General features: G+C 38.9%; 1 protein-coding gene across 1 annotated transcript in view; it reads left to right on the top strand.

The window, feature by feature from the left end:
- Positions 1 to 5,569, top strand: part of LOC135971021 (uncharacterized) — a 61,263-nt gene extending 55,694 nt beyond the window's left edge. The window contains exon 5 of the mRNA XM_074039149.1: positions 5,372 to 5,569. The gene's annotated coding sequence lies outside the window, so the exon portion shown is untranslated. The remainder of the gene's footprint in view (positions 1 to 5,371) is intronic.
- The last annotated feature ends 14,463 nt before the right edge of the window (positions 5,570 to 20,032 follow it).

The raw sequence follows: 20,032 nt of genomic DNA, 5'->3' as shown, positions 1-20,032 counted from the left end.
CAGAAGTTGGAGACCCAGCCTGGGCAACATAGCAAGACCCCCTATCTACAAAAAGTTTAAAAATTAGCCAGGCGTGGTGGCATGCACTTGAAGTCCTAGCTATCCAGGAGGCTGAGGTGGGAGGATTGCTTGAGTCCACTGCACTCTGGCCTGGGCGACAGAGTGAGACCCTGTCTTGAAAGAAAGAAAGAAAGAAAGAAATGCTGTGGATAAAAATTAAGCAGAGAGGGTACATAAAAAGTATGAGGGGTGCTATGTTCAGAGGTGGGTGGTGATCAAGGAAAGCTTCTGGAGGAGGTAACATTTGAGGAAAGACTTGAGGGAAGATAGGGATATCTGAGCAAACAACTTCCCAGGCAGAAAGCATAGCAAATGCAAAGGCCCTGAGGCAGGCCAGAAGGTGCCATGAAAGAATGGAGAAGATGAAGTCAGAGAAGTGAAAGGTGGGGGTGATGCAGATCAGGTACGGCTTTTACTCTGAGTGAGTTGGTTGGAGCCATTGGAGGATTTTGTGTAGAAAAGTGACATTTTCTGACATTGTGATTGGATCACTTTGACTGCTGGGTTAAGAATACACAGTAGGATGTAAGGGTAGAAGCACAGAGACTGGTTAAGAGGCTACTAAAGTAATCTAGGGTCAGCAGGGTGCGGTCGCTCATGCCTGTAATTCCAGCACTTTGGGAGGCCGAGATGGGCAGATCATGAGGTAAGGAGATCAAGATCATCCTGGCTAACATGGTGAAACCCCGTCTCTACTAAAAATACAAAAAAGTAGCTGGGTGTGGTGGCACGCGCCTGTAGTTCCAGCTACTCAGGAGGCTAAGGCAGGAGAATGGCTTGAACTCGGGAGACGGAGGTTACAGTGAGTGGAGGCTGCAGTGAGCCAAGATCGCACCACTGCACTCCAGGGCAACAGAGCAAGACTCCATCTCAAAAAAAGATAATAATAATCGAGGGGCAAGAAGATAGAGATGTGGACCAGAGAAATAGTAGTGGAGATGATAAGCTGATGGTTTCCTCAAATTGAATGTGGGGTATGAAGGAAAGGAGATAAGGAGGACTCTGAGGCTTTTGACCTGGGCAGTGTAAGGATGGAGCTGCTATAACAAAGTTGGAGAAGACTTCAAAAGGAGCAGGTTAAAGTAAAATCAAGGCAGGAAAGGAAAGGCACATAATTTGAATGATCTTCAATTTCTTCAACTTATAAAATGAAGAAAATAATACCTACTTTGTTAAGGTCGTTATAGGATGACATAAATTAGCATAGCGAAGTGTCTAACACAATGCCTAATACATGATAGGCACTTAAGAATGTTAGTTCCCTCTCTACAAATATGAATTTCATTCATATCCATTATGTCCTCTGGGAGTGAAACAGACTCATTCTTTTGAGGAAATAAGTCTTACTAAAGGTAAAGGGGCTGTCTCTTTCTCCCACTCTTGCCATGTGACACTGCCTGCTCTCTCTTTGTCTTCCACCGTGAAGACGGGCATGGTAGCTCACGTGGAAGCTTCCCGAGACCCTCACCCAGAAGCAGATGCTGGAGCCATGCTTGTACAGCTTGCAGAACTGTAAGCCAATTAAAACTCTTTTCTTTATAAATTAAAATAAATAAAAACAAAGGATAACCAAACGTGCTGGTACGGGCCTATAGTCTCAACTGCTTAAGAGGCCAAGGCAGAAGGATCAGTTGAGCCCAGGAGGTCGAGGTTGCAGTGAGCTTTGAGTGCCACTGCACACCAACCTGAGCAACAGAGTGAGACCCTGTCTCTTCTAAAAAGAAAAAAGAAGTTGAAAAATATCTATTACATGGAAATTATAATATATTATTGTATAAAGTGAGCCTAGTATAAAAGTAAGTGTGTAAAGTAAGATTCTCTTCACAAACATTAATAATGATTATATCAGCCAGGCATGGTAGCTCACACCTGTAATCCCAGCACTTTGGGAGGCTGAGGCGGGTGGATCATCTGAGATCAGGAGTTCGAGACCAGCCTGACCAACATGGTGAAACCCCATCTCTACTAAAAGTACAATTAGGCTTCGTGGCGGGCACCTGTAATCCCAGCTACTTGGGAGTCTGAAGCAAGAGAATCACTTGAACCCGGGAGGCGGAGGTCGCAGTGAGCCAAGATCGCACCATTGTACTCCAGCCTGGGCAATAAGAGTGAAACTCCATCTCAAAAAAAATCATAATAATAATAATGATGATTACCTCAATACTAGGATGACAGTTTATTTTTATTCTCTGTGCTTTTCTCTACTTCCAAGTTTCCTACCATAGGAAGGTATCACTTTCTCTTAGGAGTGGAATTGTTGGATGATAGGTTGTATATACAATGAGATTTAGTTGATACTGCCAAACGGTTTTCCAAAGTGGTTATACCAATTTATGCTCCCACTGACAACATGTAAGAATTCCGATTTGGAGCAATGCGTTTTTTAACAGCGTCATCCAGTTAAACAGCAATTGATTTGAACCTACTGCTTTAGAAGTTACAATAATTAATTAAGCAAAAGTTAAAAATAAGCATATTGGTTGTAAATGCATATATTAGCAACATGATAACCTTTTCTAAATCGTGGTTTTTTTAAAATTTATTTCATTTTATTCTTTCTCTTTTGTTTTGTTTTGTTTGAGATGAAGTTTCACTCTTTCGCTCAGGCTAGAGTGCAGTGGTGCGATCTCAGCTCACCACAACTTCCACCTTCCAGTTTCAAGCGATTCTCCTGCCTCAGCCTCCTGAGTAGCTGGGATTGCAGGCATCCGCCATCATGCCCAGCTAATTTTTGTATTTTTAGTTGAGATGGGGTTTCACCACGTTGACCAGGATGGTCTTAAACTGCTGACCTTGTGATCTGCCTGCCTCAGCCTCCCAAAGTGCTGGGATTACAGGCATGAGCCACCATACCTGGCCCCACTTTATTCATTTTTTATACTCTTCAGTTCTGTTATTATAGTACTTTAAAGCAATGAAATTATATTTCTTTATTGTAGAAGCCAGAAAAGACTCCTCCCTCTTTTCCTTACCACCTTTATTTCCACTTTAAAATGTAATTATATTTGAAATTACATATTTCTCAAATTGTTAAACATGTTAAATACTAGATATTCAGGATTACATGAACAAAGGAGAGAAGTATTTCATCATTCACACACACATGCATACATACACAAATTCTTATTTCACAGAGTTCATAGGACTATAGATCTTAACACTCCTATGAGAAAGTAGACAAAGTGCATCATCTGTATTTAAGAAAAACAGAAGCTAAAATGCAACATAGGGAAGTTGTCCCAGATACGTTGGAATTGAAAATGAAAAGTACATGAAGACATTATCATTTGTAGTCAGATTAAATCTAAATTTAAATTATCTTCTGTAGTTGTTCCTCTTTAGAAAAGAGCTCAAAAGTGAACAGTGTGTATTCTGTTATAATAGTAATCATGCTGTCAAGAAATTCTTTTTTCTAACAAGTACAATTAATAAAAATACATTACCAGAGAGGGTAGTGGCAGAGATTCCCACAATAGTACCCAGTGCTCAGTCTGGTGGAATTGGCAGTACATGCTGCAGTGTTTTTGCCAAATAGTGGTAATAATGGCATGTCCACTGGAGTAGATCTGTAATATGATTGGGTGTTGTTCCCAGTTATAGGGCCGTCAAGTTTACATAACCTCTGTGAACAACTTTATATAAGCTACTTAATATTATAATAAGTTATTTTCTTTTGAATCAGCTGCATATGTTTTCCGCAGTTTGTAGCAGAACTCTTGACAGAGCTATATGTTACATTTATTTTTGTCTGTTTTCAATGGCGAAGACATCAAGTACTATTTTGCAAGGTGGTGGTCGTAGTGGGTGTATTAGTCCGTTCTCACACTGCTATAAAGATACTACCTGAGACTGGGTGATTTATAAAGGAAAGACGTTTAACTGACTTGCAGTTCCACATGGCTGAGGAAGCTTCAGGAAACTTACAATCATGGTAGAAGGCGAAGGGGAAGCAAGCACCTTCTTCACAAGGCAGCAGGAGAATGAGAGTGTGAGCGGGGAGCTGCCAAACATTTTTAAACCATCAGATAATGTGAGAACTCACTCACTACCAGGAAAATAGCATGGGTGAAACCACCCCCGTGATCCAGTCACCTCCCACCAGGTCCCTCCTTTGATACATGGGGACTACAATTCGAGATGAGATTTGGGTGAGGACACAGAGCCAAACCATGTCAGTGGGGATCATTGTGTTGTTATCAAACCTAAAGGGAATACAAGGCAGACACTACTAGTTACCTATTCAATTTCAAGTCTCCATTTTTATCTTTCTACCAGAACGCCACCCCCCCTCCTTTTTTATAGCAGCAAAATGCAACCACCTTTGCAACTGCAGGTAGTTATATGACACAGTCCAAGCCAATGGAATTTAAGAGAATGTTCTTGCATGTACTGTCAGAAAGCCCAGCTGGCTTGGTTCCATGAATCTTTGCCCTTCTTTCCATTCACTTCTTCCTGCCTGGACATTGGTTACCTGGAGAAGCAGAAGCCATCTTGAGATGATTAAAGCACAAGTTAAATGTACAGGATGATGGTGCAGAAAGCCAGAAGGGGCCTCCAGAACATAGCTGTACTGCCCACCTCTAAACTTCCTGCTCTGAGATTTAAAAAAAAAAAATCCTTATGTGTTTATACTACTGTTATTTCAGTTTCTTTTAAGTATAGCAAACACATTCAAATAATACAGCATCTGAAGTTTTTGGTTTTGTTTTTAAATTTTTTTTTAGGGACGGATTCTGGCTGTGTTGCCCAGGCTAGGTGTAGTGGCTATTCTTCTTAGGTGCAATCATAGCTCACTACAGCCTCTAACTGGCCTCAAGCAATCCTCCCACCTCAGCTTCCAAGGTAGCTGAGATTACAGGAGAGCACCACACTAAAGTTTCTGTTAAATATAATGTTTGCTGTAGATTTTTAGTTGATGTCCTCTGTTAGATTGAAAACCTTCCTTTATTTTCCTGTGAAATTTCTAAGAGATTTTTAAATCATGAACTAGTATTAAACTTTATAAAATTATTTTTCTGTGTCTGAGATGATCATGTGATTATTTTTCCTATTTATATCCCTTGATGTGATGATTTTTATTGTAGATCTTCCTACGTTGAACCAAATTTACATTGTTTGTATTAACCTTATTTAAGTATAATATATTTTTAGTAGGGTATTAGACTCTGTTACCTAACATTTTACTTGGAATTATTTTGCATCTATGTTCATAAGTAAAATAGGCCTTTTTTCTTTATGTGACTAGGTATCAACATTATATTGGCCTTATAAATTATGTTGAACACTTTACCTATTTTTTCTATTTTTCTAGAGCAATTTGTATCATAGGAATCATCAAGCAATAAGATGCGGGGAAAACTCTGGATACTACATACCCAAAGTTGAATACATTTTTCTTCTAACTGTTTGAAACTTTTAATGCACATAAAGACAAGTACACATATTGTAAGTATATAGTTCAGTTTATTTCCACAAACTGAATAAACTCATGTAACCAGCACCCAGAAAATGGAATCTGGAAGCTTTCTTGTGTCCGCTTCCAATCACTATTTCCCCTCAAGGTTAATCCTGACTTCTAACTGCATAGATTTGTTTTGTCTATTTTAGTACTTTATATAACTAGAATAATAGAATAGATACTCTTTTGTATCCGTCTCTCTGGTGCTTGTTTGTTAGATTCATCCATATTGTTGATATGCTTATTGCTAGTTTATTATTGCTGCATATAATATTTCATTGGGTAAATATTCCATGAATTAGTTATCCATTACTACTTATAAGTGTACAGCTCAGCTTATTTTCATAAGCTGAATAGACCCATGTAATTGATGGTTGTTTGGTGACAGAGAGAAGGGGTTTTTTTTTTAATCTTTTAAAATGCATGGCAAGAAAGTAGAATTACTTAAGTACTAAAAAACAATAAGAAGTGGGAAATTAAAATGGTATAGCTACTTTGGAAAACTGTCTAATAGTTCCTGAAATGATTAAACATAGAGTTACTATATGACCCAGCAATTGCACTCATAGGCATATATGCAAGACAAAACATATGTCCACACAAAAACTTGCACATAAATATTCATAGCAGCATTAGCCATAATATCTAAAGGGTGAAAATAATCCAGATGTCCAACAACTGATGAATGATTAAACAAAATGTGGTATATCCATATAATGGAATATTATTTGGCCATAAAAAGGAATGAAGTGGCCAGGTGCCGTGGCTCACACCTGTAATCTAGCACTTTGGGAGGCCAAGGCAGGTGGATCACTTGAGGTCAGGAGTTCACAACCATCCTGGCCAACATGGTGAAATGACATCTCTACTAAAAATACAAAAATTAGCCAGGTGTTGTGGTGGGTCCCTGTAATCCCAGCTATTTGGGAGACTGAGGCAGGAGAATTGCTTAAACCCGGGAAGCAAAGGTTGCAGTGAGCCAAGATCGCATCGCTATACTCCATCTTGGTTGACAGAGCAAGACTCCATTTCAAAAAAAAAAAATGAAATATTAATAGGATATACACTGCAATATTGATGAAGCTTGAAAATAGTATGTTACATAGAAGAAGCCAGGTACGGAAGATATTATTGTATGGTTCCATTTATATGAAACGTCCAGAATCAAAATAGACAAATTCGTACAGGCAGAAAGAGGCTTGGGGAGTTAGAGAGGGGAATGGGGCATGACTGCTAATGGATACAGATTTCTTTCTGGTGTCATGAAAATGCTCTGGAATTAGATAGTATTGATGGTTCTACATGTAAATATACTAAAACCTCTCAATGCATACTTTTAAAAAGATGACTTTTACAGTATATGAAATATCTGTCCCTTTTTTTTTAAAGGAAAGTAGAATAAAAGAGTGCCAGAGCTGGCACTTGTCTGGAAATTATCCACTGATCCCTGGTGGCCTACAACCTGGGTTACAATGGGTTATAAATGAAGGGACAGGAGACAAACCTTTCGAGGAAGACACTAGGAGAAGGGGGGTGGCAATGGAATCCATGGAGGAAGACAGTGAAGATATGTGCTTTTTTGAGCCTTGGCTCTGGGTGGAATGATTTTTTTAAAAAAGTTTCCCCTGAAAATCACTAACCCCACACCTAATTTGGAGCCAAAATTAATATTATCTATGTGGTCCAAAAATACTCCAAAAGTTTAGATCAGATGGGTCCTGGATTGGTTGTACCTCTAGATGCCCAGTCGGCACAACAAACACAAATCTTGTTGAGGAATGCATTTTAAATCCAGTCTTCAAAGCGTTGCCACAGATAAGTATGCAAAGAAATTGAATATTATACTTTTCCTTTGGATTTCAGTTTAATCCTGGCTGTTTTAGAAATTTTTTATTGACAGAGCTGTTTAAATCTACCTTTTTGTTATTAATTACTTATTCTAGTGTTTTGTTGTCAGAGAACATACTCTATGTGATGCTAATTATTTGGAGTTTATAGAGGCTTCTTTTGTAACCTAGTCCATAATCAATTAATATAAATGTTCCATGGGTGCTTTAAAAATAGATTTTTTTAATAGATATTTTTTAGAAATTGATATTTTAAATTTTTTAAAAAATAGATATTTTTAAAAATTGATATTTAAAAAATAGATATTTTTTATTTATATGTTTTTAAAATTGATATTTTTTAAAGCACCCATGGAACATTTATTTTAATCGATTATGCATTTATATTATGGATTTATAGTATGCATTTTTATTAATTGATTATGCATTTATACTTATTGATTACAGATGTGAGCACAGTGCTATTACACCTGTAATCTCAGCACTTTGGGAGGCCAAGGTGGTTGAATCACTTGAGCCCAGGAGTTTAAGACCAGCCTAGACAACATGGTAAAACCCCATTTCGACAAAAAAAAAATACAAAAATTTTCTGGGCATGGTGGTGCACACCTGTAGTCCTAGCTACTTAGGAGGCTGAGGTGGGAGGATTGCTTGAGCCCAGGAAATTGAGGCTGTACACTGTGACTGTGCCACTGCACTCCAGCCTGGGTCACAGAGCTAGATACTCTCTCTTTAAAAAAAAAAAAAAAAAAGAAAGATTATTAGCTTTTTGGGTGTGCAAAGTTAAACACATAGAACAATAGAAGATGAAATATATTAGTCTTGTACATTTTGTGTGCTTATTTTGTATCTGCCTTATCAAAAAATTTTAAAGGTGTCTTGTTAGATATTACCATGTATTATTGTAGATTTTTAAAAATTTTCCCCAGTAGTCTACTGGTCCTTGCTCCCTGTACTTTGAATGTATATTTGATATAATTTGGATGTTTGTCCCTTCTACATCTCATGCTGAAATGTAATCCCCGATGTTGGAAGTGGAGCCTGGTGGGAGGTGTTTGGGTTATGGGGGTAAATCCCTCATTAATGGTTTGGTGCTGTCCTCGCAGTAATGAATGAGTTCTCACTCTATGAGTTCACATGAGATCTGATTGTTTAAAACAGCCTGGCACTTCCTCCCTCTCTCACTTGCTCCTTCTCTCACCATGTAACACGCTGGTTCCCCTTCACCTTCTGCCATGATTGTAAGCTTCCTGAGGCCCTCACCAAAAGCAAATGCTAGCACTATGCTTTATGTACAGCCTGAAGAACCACAAGCTAATTAAAGCTCTTTTCTTTATAAATTACCCAGCCTCAGGTATTTCTTTATAGCAACACAATTGGACTAATACAATATTGTTTAGTGCATATTTATTCCATCATTAGTGTTTATGATATATTGACTTTTTTTTTTTTTTTCCCGAGACGGAGTCTCGCTCTGCCGCCCAGGCTGGAGTGTAGTGGCAGCGATCTTGGCTCACTGCAAGCTCCGCCTCCCAGGTTCACGCCATTCTCCTGCCTCAGCCTCCCAAGCAGCTGGGACTATAGGCGCCTGCCACCATGCCTGGCTAATTTTTTGTATTTTTAGTAGAGATGAGGTTTCACCGTGTTAGCCAGGATGGTCTCGATCTTCTGACCTCGTGATCCGCCCCCCTCAGCCTTCCAAAGTGTTGGGATTACAGGTGTGAGCCACCGCGCCTGGCTGACCTTTTTTTTTTCCCCCAATATGCAGTAACCCACTTTATTCTTTGTATTAGTGCTCTCCATGAAAACAGAACCAACTGGATGTGCGTATACATAGAAAGAGATGTATTATAAGGAATTAGCTCATGCGATTATGGACACTGTCAAGTCCAAATCTACTGTATAGGCCAGAAGTCTATAGCTAGGGGAGCAGATAAAGTCCAGCAGGCAGAGAATTTCCTCTTGCTTGGAAAGGCTGGTCTTTTTGTTCTATCCAGACCTGCAACTGATTAGATGACGTTCACCCACGTTATGGAGGGCAATCTGCCCCACCCAAAGTTTACCAATCTAAATGTTCATCTCATCCAAACACCCTCCAAGTTGAAACATAAAATTAACTATCACATCCCTTGTAACTTGTTTTTTGCCTTAAATTCAAACTGTATATTACAATTATTACCCCAGTTCTCTTCTGGTTCATATTTTGCTGGTTTGCATTTTCTATACTTATTTTTTGCCTTTCTTGAACTGTTTATTTTATGTCTATCCTCTGTAAATGACATATTGCTACATCTAATTTTTAGAAATACATTCTGAGATTTTCAGGTTATGATGCAAAAGTTTAATCTACTCTATATATTCTAATTTCTGATATATCGGCACTCCATTTGCCATCTTTTTCAAGTTTTATTTTTGCTATACTTTCTTTTTTGCCTACATGTGATAGATCAGATTTTCTTCTGCTTGTTTAAAATTTATGTGTTTTGTTTCTATTCTTCAGGTAGCAATCCCTAACTTTTTTTTTTTTTTTTTTTTTTTTGAGACAAGGTGTCACCCTGTCACCCAGGCTGGAGTGTAGTGGCACAATCATCACTCACTGCAGCCTCAAACTCCCAGGCTCAAGCAATCCTCCCACCTCAGTCTCCTTAGTAGCTGGGACTACAGACATGTGCCACCATACCCAGCTAAATTTTTTGAAGTTTTTTGTAGAGATGGGGCAGTAGCCCAGGCTGATCTCAAACTCCTGGGCTCAAGTGAACCTCTCGCCTCAGCCTCCCAAAGTGTAGTGCTGGGATTACAGGTGTGAGCCACCACATCTGGCCCTAACTCACCGAGGATCATATTTACACTTATTTTTCCTTATCAATGTCTAAAGTTTAGCAACTCTTACCTCTCTCTAGATTCTCTATTCATACTTCATCTTCCACCATCAGTGGGGATTTTTCAATTTTATTTTTTAGTGTTACATAATAATTACACATATTTGTGGGATGCATGTGATGTTTTGATACATGCATACAATGCGTAATGATCAAATCAGAATAATTAGGATATCTGTCACCTCAAATATTTATCATTTATTTGTGTTGAGAACATTTCAAATCTTCTAGCTATTTTGAAATATATAAGTTATTGTTAGCTATAGTCACCCTACTACGATATTGAACGCTAGAACTTATTCCTTATATCTAACTGTATTTTTGTACCCATTAACTAATCTCTCTTCATCCCCCATACCCCATTTCCCTCATAGCCTCTGGTAATGGTCATTCTACTTTCTACCTTCATGGGATCAACATTGTTAGCTCCCACATGTAAGTGAAAACATGCAGTATTTCTTTTTGTGCCTGGCTTATTTCACTTAATGTAATGTCCTCTGGTTCTATCCATGTTGAAGCAAATCACATAATTTATTCTTTTTTATTGCTGGGTCATAGTCTATTGTGTATATAAACCACATTTTCCTTATTCATTCAACTACTGATGGGTGCTTAGGTTGCTTTCATATCTTGGCTATTGTGAATAGTGTTGCAATAACCATGTAGTGCAGATATCTCTTTGATATATTGATTTTCTTTCTTTGGAATATATACCCAGAAGTAGAATTGCTGGGTCATATGGTAGGCCGATTTTTAGTTTTTTGAGGCACCTCCATACTATGTTTCATAGTGGCCATCCTAGTTTACATTCCCACCAACAATGTACTGGTGTTCCCCTTTCTCCATAACCTCATCAGCATGTTTTTTTGTTTGTTTGTTTGTTCTGTGTTGTTTTGTTTTTGAGACAGTCTCACCCTGTCGCCCAGGCTGGAGTGCAGTGGCACAATCTCAGCCCACTGCAAGCTCTGCCTCCTGGGCTCAAGCCATTCTTGTGCCTCAGCCTCCCAAGTAGCTGGAATTACAGGCATGCGCCACCACACCCAGCTTATTTTTGTAATTTTACTAGAAACGAGGTTTCACCTTATTGGCCAGGCTGGTCTCGAACTCCTGACCTCAAGGGATCCACCTGCCTTGGCCTCCCAAGGTCCTGGTGGCTCAGGCATGAGCCACCACGCCCAGAAGCATTTGGTTTTTCAATAAATATAATTTCCATTTTTATTCAGGATTAGATTAGATTTAGATTCAGGGAGCACATGTGCAGGTTTGTTACTTGGGTATATTGTATGATGTTGAGGTTTGGGGTGTGAATGTTCCCATCACTCAGGTAGCGAGTATGGTAACCAATAGTTAGTGTTTGAACCCTTCCCCCTCCTTCCTCTAGAAGTCCCCAGTGTCTATTGTTGCCATCTTTATGTCCATGAGTACCCAATGTTTTGCTTCGACTTACAAGTGAGAACATGCTGTGTTTGGTTTTCTGTTCTTGGATTAATTTGCTTAGGATGTGGCCTCCAGCTCCATCCATGTTGCCACAAAGGACATAATTTTATTCTTTTTATGACTGCATAGTATTCCATGGTGTATATGTGCCACATTTCCTTTATCCAGTCCACCACTAATGAGCACCATGGTTGATTCCATGTCTTTGCTATTGTGAATAGTGCTGTAGTGGAACATATGGGTGCATGTGTCTTTTTGGAAAAATCGTTTATTTTCTTTTGGATATATACCCAGTAATGGGATTGCTGGATCAAATGGTAGTTCTATTTTAAGTTCTTTGAGGACTCTCCAAACTGCTTTCCACGGTAGCTGAACTAATTTACATTCCCACCAACAGTGTATAAGCATTCCCTTTTCTCTGCAGCCTTGCCAACATCTGTCGTTTTTTGACTTTTTAATAATTGCCATTATGACTGGTGTGAGATGGTATCTCATTGTGGTTTTGATTTGCATTTCTCTTATGATTAGTTACTTTGAGCATTTTTTCATGTTGTTTGGCCACTTTTATGTCTTCTTTTGAGAAGTGTCTGTTCATGTCTTTTGCCCACTTTTTAATGGGGTTGTTTCTTGTTGAATTATTTAAGTTCCTTATAGAGTCTAGATATTAGATCTTTGTCAGATGTATGTTTGTGAATATTTTCTCTCATTCTGGAGGTTGTTTACTGTATTGATAATTTATTTTGCTGAACAGAAGCTTTTTAGTTTTGTTCTAACTTGTCAATTTTTGCTTTTGTTGCAATTGCTTTTGGGGACTTAGTCATAAATTATTTCACAAGGTTGCTGTCCAGAATGGTGTTTCCTAGGTTTTCTTCTAGAATTCTTATAGTTTGACATCTTTTTTTTTTCTTTTTTTTTTTTTTTTTTGAGATGTAGTCTCGCTCTGTCGCCCAGGCTGGAGTGCAGTGGTGCGATCTCAGCTCACTGCAAGCTCTGCCTCCCGGGTTCCTGCCATTCTCCTGCTTCAGCCACCCGAGTAACTGGGACTACAGGCGCCCACCACCACGCCTGGCTAATTTTTTTTTTTTTGTATTTTTTAGTACAGACGGGGTTTCACCATGTTAGCCAGGATGGTCTCGATCTCCTGACCTCGGGATCCACCGGCCTCAGCCTCCCAAAGTGCTAGGATTACAGGCGTGAGCCACCACGCCCAGCCTATAGTTTGACATCTTACATTTAAATCTTTAATCCATCTTGAGTTAATTTTTGTATGTGGTGAAAGTTAGGGGTCCAGTTTCATTCTTCTGCACATGGCTACCACCTAACCCAGCACCATTTATTGAATAGAGAGCCTTTTCTCCGTTGTTTTTTTTCTTTTGAGACAGGATCTCACTCTGTCACCCAGACAGGAATGCAGTGGCATGATCACAGCACACTGGGCTCAGTATGCCTCAGCCTCCTGGGCTCAAGCAATCTATCAACCTCAGCCTTTCAACTAGCTGGGACCCTAGGCAAGTGCCACTACACCTGGCTTTTTTTTTTTTTTTTTTTTTTTTTTTTTTTTTTTTTTGTAGAGAAAAGGTCTCACTCACTACATTGCCATTGCCCAGGCTGGTCTTGAACTCCTGATGTCAAGCCAACCTTCTGCCTCAGTGTCCCAAAGTACTGAGATTACAGATGACAGCCACCACACCTGGCCCCTATTGCTTATTTTTGTCAACATTGTCAAAGACCAGAAGGCTGTAGGTGTGTGGCTTGATTTCTGGGTTCTCAGTTCCATTTTATTGGCCTATGTGTCTGTTTTACTATGAGTACTATGCTGTTTAGGTTACTGTAGCCTTATAGTATAGTTTGAAGTTGGGTAATGTGATGCCTTAAGCTTGGTTCTTTTTGCTTAGAATTGATTTGCTATTCAGGCTCCTTTTTGGTTCCATATGAATTGTAGAATAGTTTTTCCTAGTTCTGTGAAAAGTGACATTCGTAATGTCAACATGGTAGGGATCATGTTGAATCTGTAGACTGCTTTGGGCAGCATAGCCATTTTAATAATATTGATTCTTCCAATCCATGAGAATGATATGTTTTTTCCATTTGCTTGTGTAATCTATTATTTTTTTTTTTTGACAGTGTTTTGTAGTTCTCCTTATAGAGATCTTTCATCTCCTTTGTTCGTTGTATTCCTAGGTACTTTATTTTTTGTGTGGCTATTGTAAATGGGATTGCATTCTTGATTTGGCTCTCAGCTTGAACATTATTGGTGTATGGAAATGCTACTGGTTTTTATAGATTGATTTTGTGTACTGAAACTTTGCTGAAGTCATTTTGTAAATCAATTCCAGGAGCCTTTTAGTGGAGTCTTTAGGGTTTTCTAGGTACAGAATCATAACATCACTGAAGACAAAAAGTTTGATTTCTTTTTGTTGTATTTGAATATTTTTTTCTTTTTTTCTTTTGCCTGGTTGCTCTGGCTAGGACTTACTCCTATGTTGAATAGGAGTGGTGAAAATGGGCATCCTTGTCTTGATCCAGGTCTCAAGGGGAATGCTTCCAGTTTTTGCCCATTCAGTATAATGTTGGCTGTGGGTTTGTCATATCATTTTGAGGTATGTTTCTTTGATTCCTAGTTTGTTGAGGGTTTTTATCATGAAGGGATGTTGGATTTTATCATAGACTTTTTCCCACACCTATTGAGATGATCACATGGTTTTTGTTTTTAATTCTGTTTCATGTGGTGAAACTTACTGATTTGCATATGTTGAACTCACCTTGCATCCCAGGAATGAAGCCTACTTGATCATAGTGAATTAACTTTTTCATATGCTGCTGGATTTGTCGTATTTTGTTGAACATTTTTGTGTCTGTGTTCATTAGGGATATTGGCATGAATTTTTTTTTTTCATTGCGTCTTTTTGATAATAGTTATTTTAACTGGGGTGAGATAATATCTCACTGTGGTTTTGATTTGCATTTCCCTGATCATTAGTGATGTTGAGCATTTTTTAATATACCTGTTGGCCATTTTATGTCCTCTTTTGTAAAAATATCTATTCATATAATTTGATTATTTTTAAATCAAATTATTGTTATTGTTATTGTTATTATTATTTGTTATTGAGTTGTTTGAGCTCTTTACATATTCTGGTTCTTAATCTCCTGTCAGATGAATAGCTCCTTACATATTCTGGTTCTTAATCTCCTGTCAGTATGTATATACATATATAGTATTTTATATGTATTTATAAGTATTTTCTCTTATTCTGCAGATTGTCTCTTCACTGTGTTGATTATTTCCTTTGTTGTGCAGAAGCATTTTAACTTGATATAATCTTATTTGTCTATTTTAGCTTTTGTTGCCTATAGTTTTGATGTCTTACCCAAACAATCTTTGTGCAGACCAATATCCTGAAGGATTTCTCCAATGTTTTCTTCTAGTAATTTCATAGTTTCAGGCCTTACATTTAAGTCTTTAATCGATCTTTATTTGATTTTTGTATATGTTAAAACATAGGGGTCTAATTCATTCTTCTGCATATGGATGTTCAGTTTTCCAAGCACAATTTACTGAAAAGAGTATCCTTTCCTCAATGTGTATTTTTGGCATCTTTCTCAAAAACGAGTTGGCTATTAATGCACAGATTTATTTCTGAGTTCTCTATTCTGTTCCATTGGTCTATGTGTCTGTTTTTATGCCAGTACCATGCTTTTTTTGTTTCTGTAGCTTTTTAGTATATTTTGAAGTTTGGTAGTGTGATACCTCCAACTTTGTTCCTTTTTGCTCAGGAACAACTTTGTTTCTTTTTGCTCGGGGTCTTTTATGGTTTCATACAAATTTTAGAATTGCCTTTCTATTTCTGTGAAAAATGTCATTGGTATTTTGATAGGGATTTCATTGAATCTGTAGGTTGCTTTGGGTAGTATGGACATTTTAACAATATTAGTACTTCCAATCCATAAGCATTAGATATCTTTCCTTTGTGTGTGTGTGTCCTCTTTAATGTTTTTCATCAGTGTTTTATAGTTTGCCTTGTAGAGATCTTTCACTTCTTTGGTTAAATTTATTCCTGCATATTTTTTTTGTAGCTATTGTAAATAGGATTGCTTTCTTGATTTCTTTTTTAGATTGTTCACTGTTGATGTAGATAAATGCTACTGATTTTTGTCGATTTGGTATCCCGCATCTTTACTGAATTCATTTATCAGCTAATTCCAGGTTGTTTTTGTTTCAGATGCCAGTCCTTTCTGACATCTCCAAAATTTTTTGTGCATGAGCAGGAGCCAGAGCCATGCTTATTTCACCATCTTACTTGAAACCAGAAGTCTCTGGTGTAATGCATAAAACATTCATGCAAAGACGTTTACATAATTATGAATACATGCCTCAAGAATAAGTGGTATGCCATATATTTGTGTGTGCATGTGTGATGTGTATGTATATACATATATAGTATATATATATGTATATGTATACATACATATTTATTTTCTTTTTCTTTTTCTTTTTTTTTTTTTTTGAGATGGAGTCTCACTCTGTCACCCAGGCTGGAGTACAGTGGTGCAATTTTGGCTCATCTCCACCTCCCAGACTCGAGCAATCCTCCCACCTCGGCCTCCCTAATAACTGGGACCCCAGGTGCGTGCCACCACACCCAGCTAATTTTTTGTATTTTTGGTAGAGATGGGATTTCACCATGTTGCCCAGGCTGGCCTCAAGCTCCTGAGCTCAAGCGATCCACCTGCCTTGGCTACCAAAGTGCTGGGATTACAGGCATGAGCCATTGCGCCCAACCATTTGTTTATTATTTATTTTTTTATTTATTTATTTTCTTCCTTCCTTTCTTCTTTGCTCCCTTTTCTTCCAAACATTGCATTAGGCCTTAAGAGAGCCATAAAAATGAACACAATATTATCTTTACCATCATAATCCAGTAAGGAAAATAAACTGTCTAATCACTATACACAAGGAATAATATGAATTAGAGTTATAAGCAATTTTTTAAAAGGGAGCAATTTGTCTGGGGCTAAGACTGGGAAGACCTAATAGAATAGTATTTGACCAAAATCTGATGGACTTTATAGATTTTCAACAGGTCAAGATTGGAAAAGAAAGTGTTTCCTGTTTAAAAGAAATATCAAGATCCCAGAGCAAGATGGCCGAATAGGAGCAGCTCCAGCCTCCAGCTCCCAGCACGAGCGACAGAGAGGACGGGTGATTTCTGCATTTTCAACTGAGGTACCGGGTTCATCTCACTGGGGAGTGCCGGACAATCGGTACTGGTCAGCTGGTACAGCCCAACCAGCGAGAGCTGAAGCAGGGCGAGCCATCGCCTCACCTGGGAAGTGCAAGGGGGAAGGGAATCCCTTTTCCTAGCCAAGGGAAACTGAGACACACAACACCTGGAAAATCAGGTAACTCCCACCCTAATACTGTGCTTTACCAAGGGTCTTAGCAAACGGCACACCAGGAGATTATATCCCACACCTGGATGGGAGGGCCCCATGCCCACAGAGCCTCCCTCGTTGCTAGCACAGCAGTCTGAGATCTAACTGCAAGGCAGCAATGAGGCTGGGGGAGGGGTGCCCGCCATTGCTGAAGCTTAAGTAGGTAAACAAAGCTGCCGGGAAGCTCAAACTGGGTGGAGCCCACTGCAGCTCAAGGGGGCCTGCCTGTCTCTGTAGACTCCATCTCTGGGGACAGGGCATAGCTAAACAAAAAGCAGAAAAAACCTCCGCAGAGGTAAATGACCCTGTCTGACAGCTTTGAAGAGAGCAGTGGATCTCCCAGCACAGAGATTGAGATCTGAGAATGGACAGACTGCCTGCTCAAGTGGGTCCCTGACCCCTGAGTAGCCTAACTCGGAGACATCCCCCACTAGGTGCAAACCAACACCTCACACCTCACATGGCGGGGTACACCCCTGAGATGAAGCTTCCAGAGCAAGAATCAGACAGCAACGCTCGCTGTTCAGCAATATTCTATCTTCTGCAGCCTCTGCTGCTGATACCCAGGCAAACAGGGTCTGGAGTGGACCTCAAGCAATCTCCAACAGACCTACAGCTGAGAGTCCTGACTGTTAGAAGGAAACTAACAAACAGAAAGGACACCCACACCAAAATCCCATCAGTTTGTCACCGTCATCAAAGACCAAAGACAGATAAAACCACAAAGATGGGAAAAAAGCAGGGCAGAAAAGCTGGAAATTCAAAAAATCAGAGTGCATCTCCCCCTCCAAAGGAATGCAGCTCATCACCAGAAACAAATCAAAGCTGGATGGAGAATGACTTTGACGAGTTGAGAGAAAAAGGCTTCAGTCAATCAAACTTCTCAGAGCTAAAGGAGGAACTATGTAACCAGTGCAAAGAAACTAAAAATCTTGAAAAAAGAATGGAAGAATAGATAACTAGAATAATCAATGCAGAGAAGGCCATAAACGAACTGACAGAGATAAAAATCCTGATATAAGAAATACGTGACAAATGCACAAGCTTCAGTAACCAACTCGATCAACTGGAAGAAAGAGTATCAATGATTGAAGATCAAATGAATGAAACGAAGTGAGAAGAGAAATGTAGAGAAAAAAGAGGAAAAAGAAATGAACAAAGCCTCCAAGAAATATGGGATTATGTGAAAAGACCAAATCTATGTCTGATTGGTGTGCCTGAAAGTGAGTGGGAAAATGGAACCAAGTTGGAAAACACTCTGCAGGATATCATCCAAGAGAACTTCCCCAACCTAATAAGGCAGGCCACATTCAAATTCAGGAAATACAGAGAATGCCACAAAGATACTCCTTGAGAAGAGCAACTCTAAGACACATAATTGTCAGATTTATCAAAGTTGAAATGAAGGAAAAAAATATTAAGGGCAGCCAGAGAGAAAGGTCGGGTTACCCACAAAGGGAAGCCCATCAGACTAACAGCAGATCTCACGGCAGAAAGTCTCCAAGCCAGAAGAGAGTGGGGGCCAATATTCAACGTTCTTAAAGAAAAGAATTTTCAACCCAGAATTTCATATCCAGCCAAACTAAGTTTCATAAGTGAAGGAGAAATAAAATCCTTTACAGACAAGCAAATGCTTAGAGATTTTGTCAACACCAGGCCTGCCCTACAAGAGACCCTGAAGGAAGCACTAAACATGGAAAGGAACAACCGGTACCAACCACTGCAAAAACATGCCAAAATGTAAAGACCATCAATGCTAGGAAAAAACTGCATCAACTAACAAGCAAAATAACCAGCTAATATCACAAGGACAGGATCAAGTTCACACATAACAATATTAACCTTAAATGTAAATGGACTAAATGGTCCAATTAAAAGAGACAGACTGGCACATTGGATAAAGAGTCAAGACCCATCAGTTTGCTGTATTCAGGAGACCCATCTCACGTGCAGAAACACACATAGGCTCAAAATAAAGGGATGGAGGAAGATCTACCAAGCAAATGGAGAACAAAAAAAAGCAGGGGTTGCAATCCTAGTCTCTGATAAAACAGACTTTAAAACATCAAAGATCAAAAGAGACAAAGAAGGCCATTACACAATGGTAAAGGGATCAATTCAACAGGAAGAGCTAACTATCCTAAATATATATGCACCCAATACAGGAGCACCCAGATTCATAAAGCAAGTCCTTAGAGACTTATAAAGAGACTTAGACTCCCATACAATAATAATGGGAGACTTCAACACCCCACTGTCAACATTAGACAGATCAACGAGACAGAAAGTCAACAAGGATATCCAGGAATTGAACTCAACTCTGCACCAAGTGGACCTAATAGACATCTACAGAACTCTCCACCCCAAATCAACAGAATACACATTCTTCTCAGCACCACATCCCACTTATTCTAAAGTTGACCACATAGTTGGAAGTAAAGCACTCCTCAGCAAATGTACAAGAACAGAAATTATAACAAACTGTCTCTCAGACCACAGTGCAATCAAACTAGAACTCAGGACTAAGAAACTCAATCAAAACTGCTCAACTACATGGAAACTGAACAACCTGCTCCTGAGTGACTACTGGGTACATAATGAAATGAAGGCAGAAATAAAGATATTCTTTGAAACTGGCACAAGACAGGGATGCCCTCTCTCACCACTCCTATTCAACATAGTGTTGGAAGTTCTGGCGAGGGCAATCAGGCAAGAGAAAGAAATAAAGGGTATTCAGTTAGGAAAAGAAGTCAAATTGTCCCTGTTTGCAGATGACATAATTGTATATTTAGAAAACCCCATCGTCTCAGCCCAAAATCTCCTTAAGCTGATAATCAACTTCAGCAAAGTATCAGGATACAAAATCAATGTGCAAAAATCACAAGCATTCTTATACACCAGTAACAGACAAACAG

This window comes from Macaca fascicularis, chromosome 5 (assembly GCF_037993035.2).
Source record: "Macaca fascicularis isolate 582-1 chromosome 5, T2T-MFA8v1.1".
Taxonomy (NCBI): domain Eukaryota; kingdom Metazoa; phylum Chordata; class Mammalia; order Primates; family Cercopithecidae; genus Macaca; species Macaca fascicularis.
The sequence above is the reverse complement of the archived record's forward strand: the minus strand, read 5'-3'. Positions and strand labels throughout refer to the sequence as shown.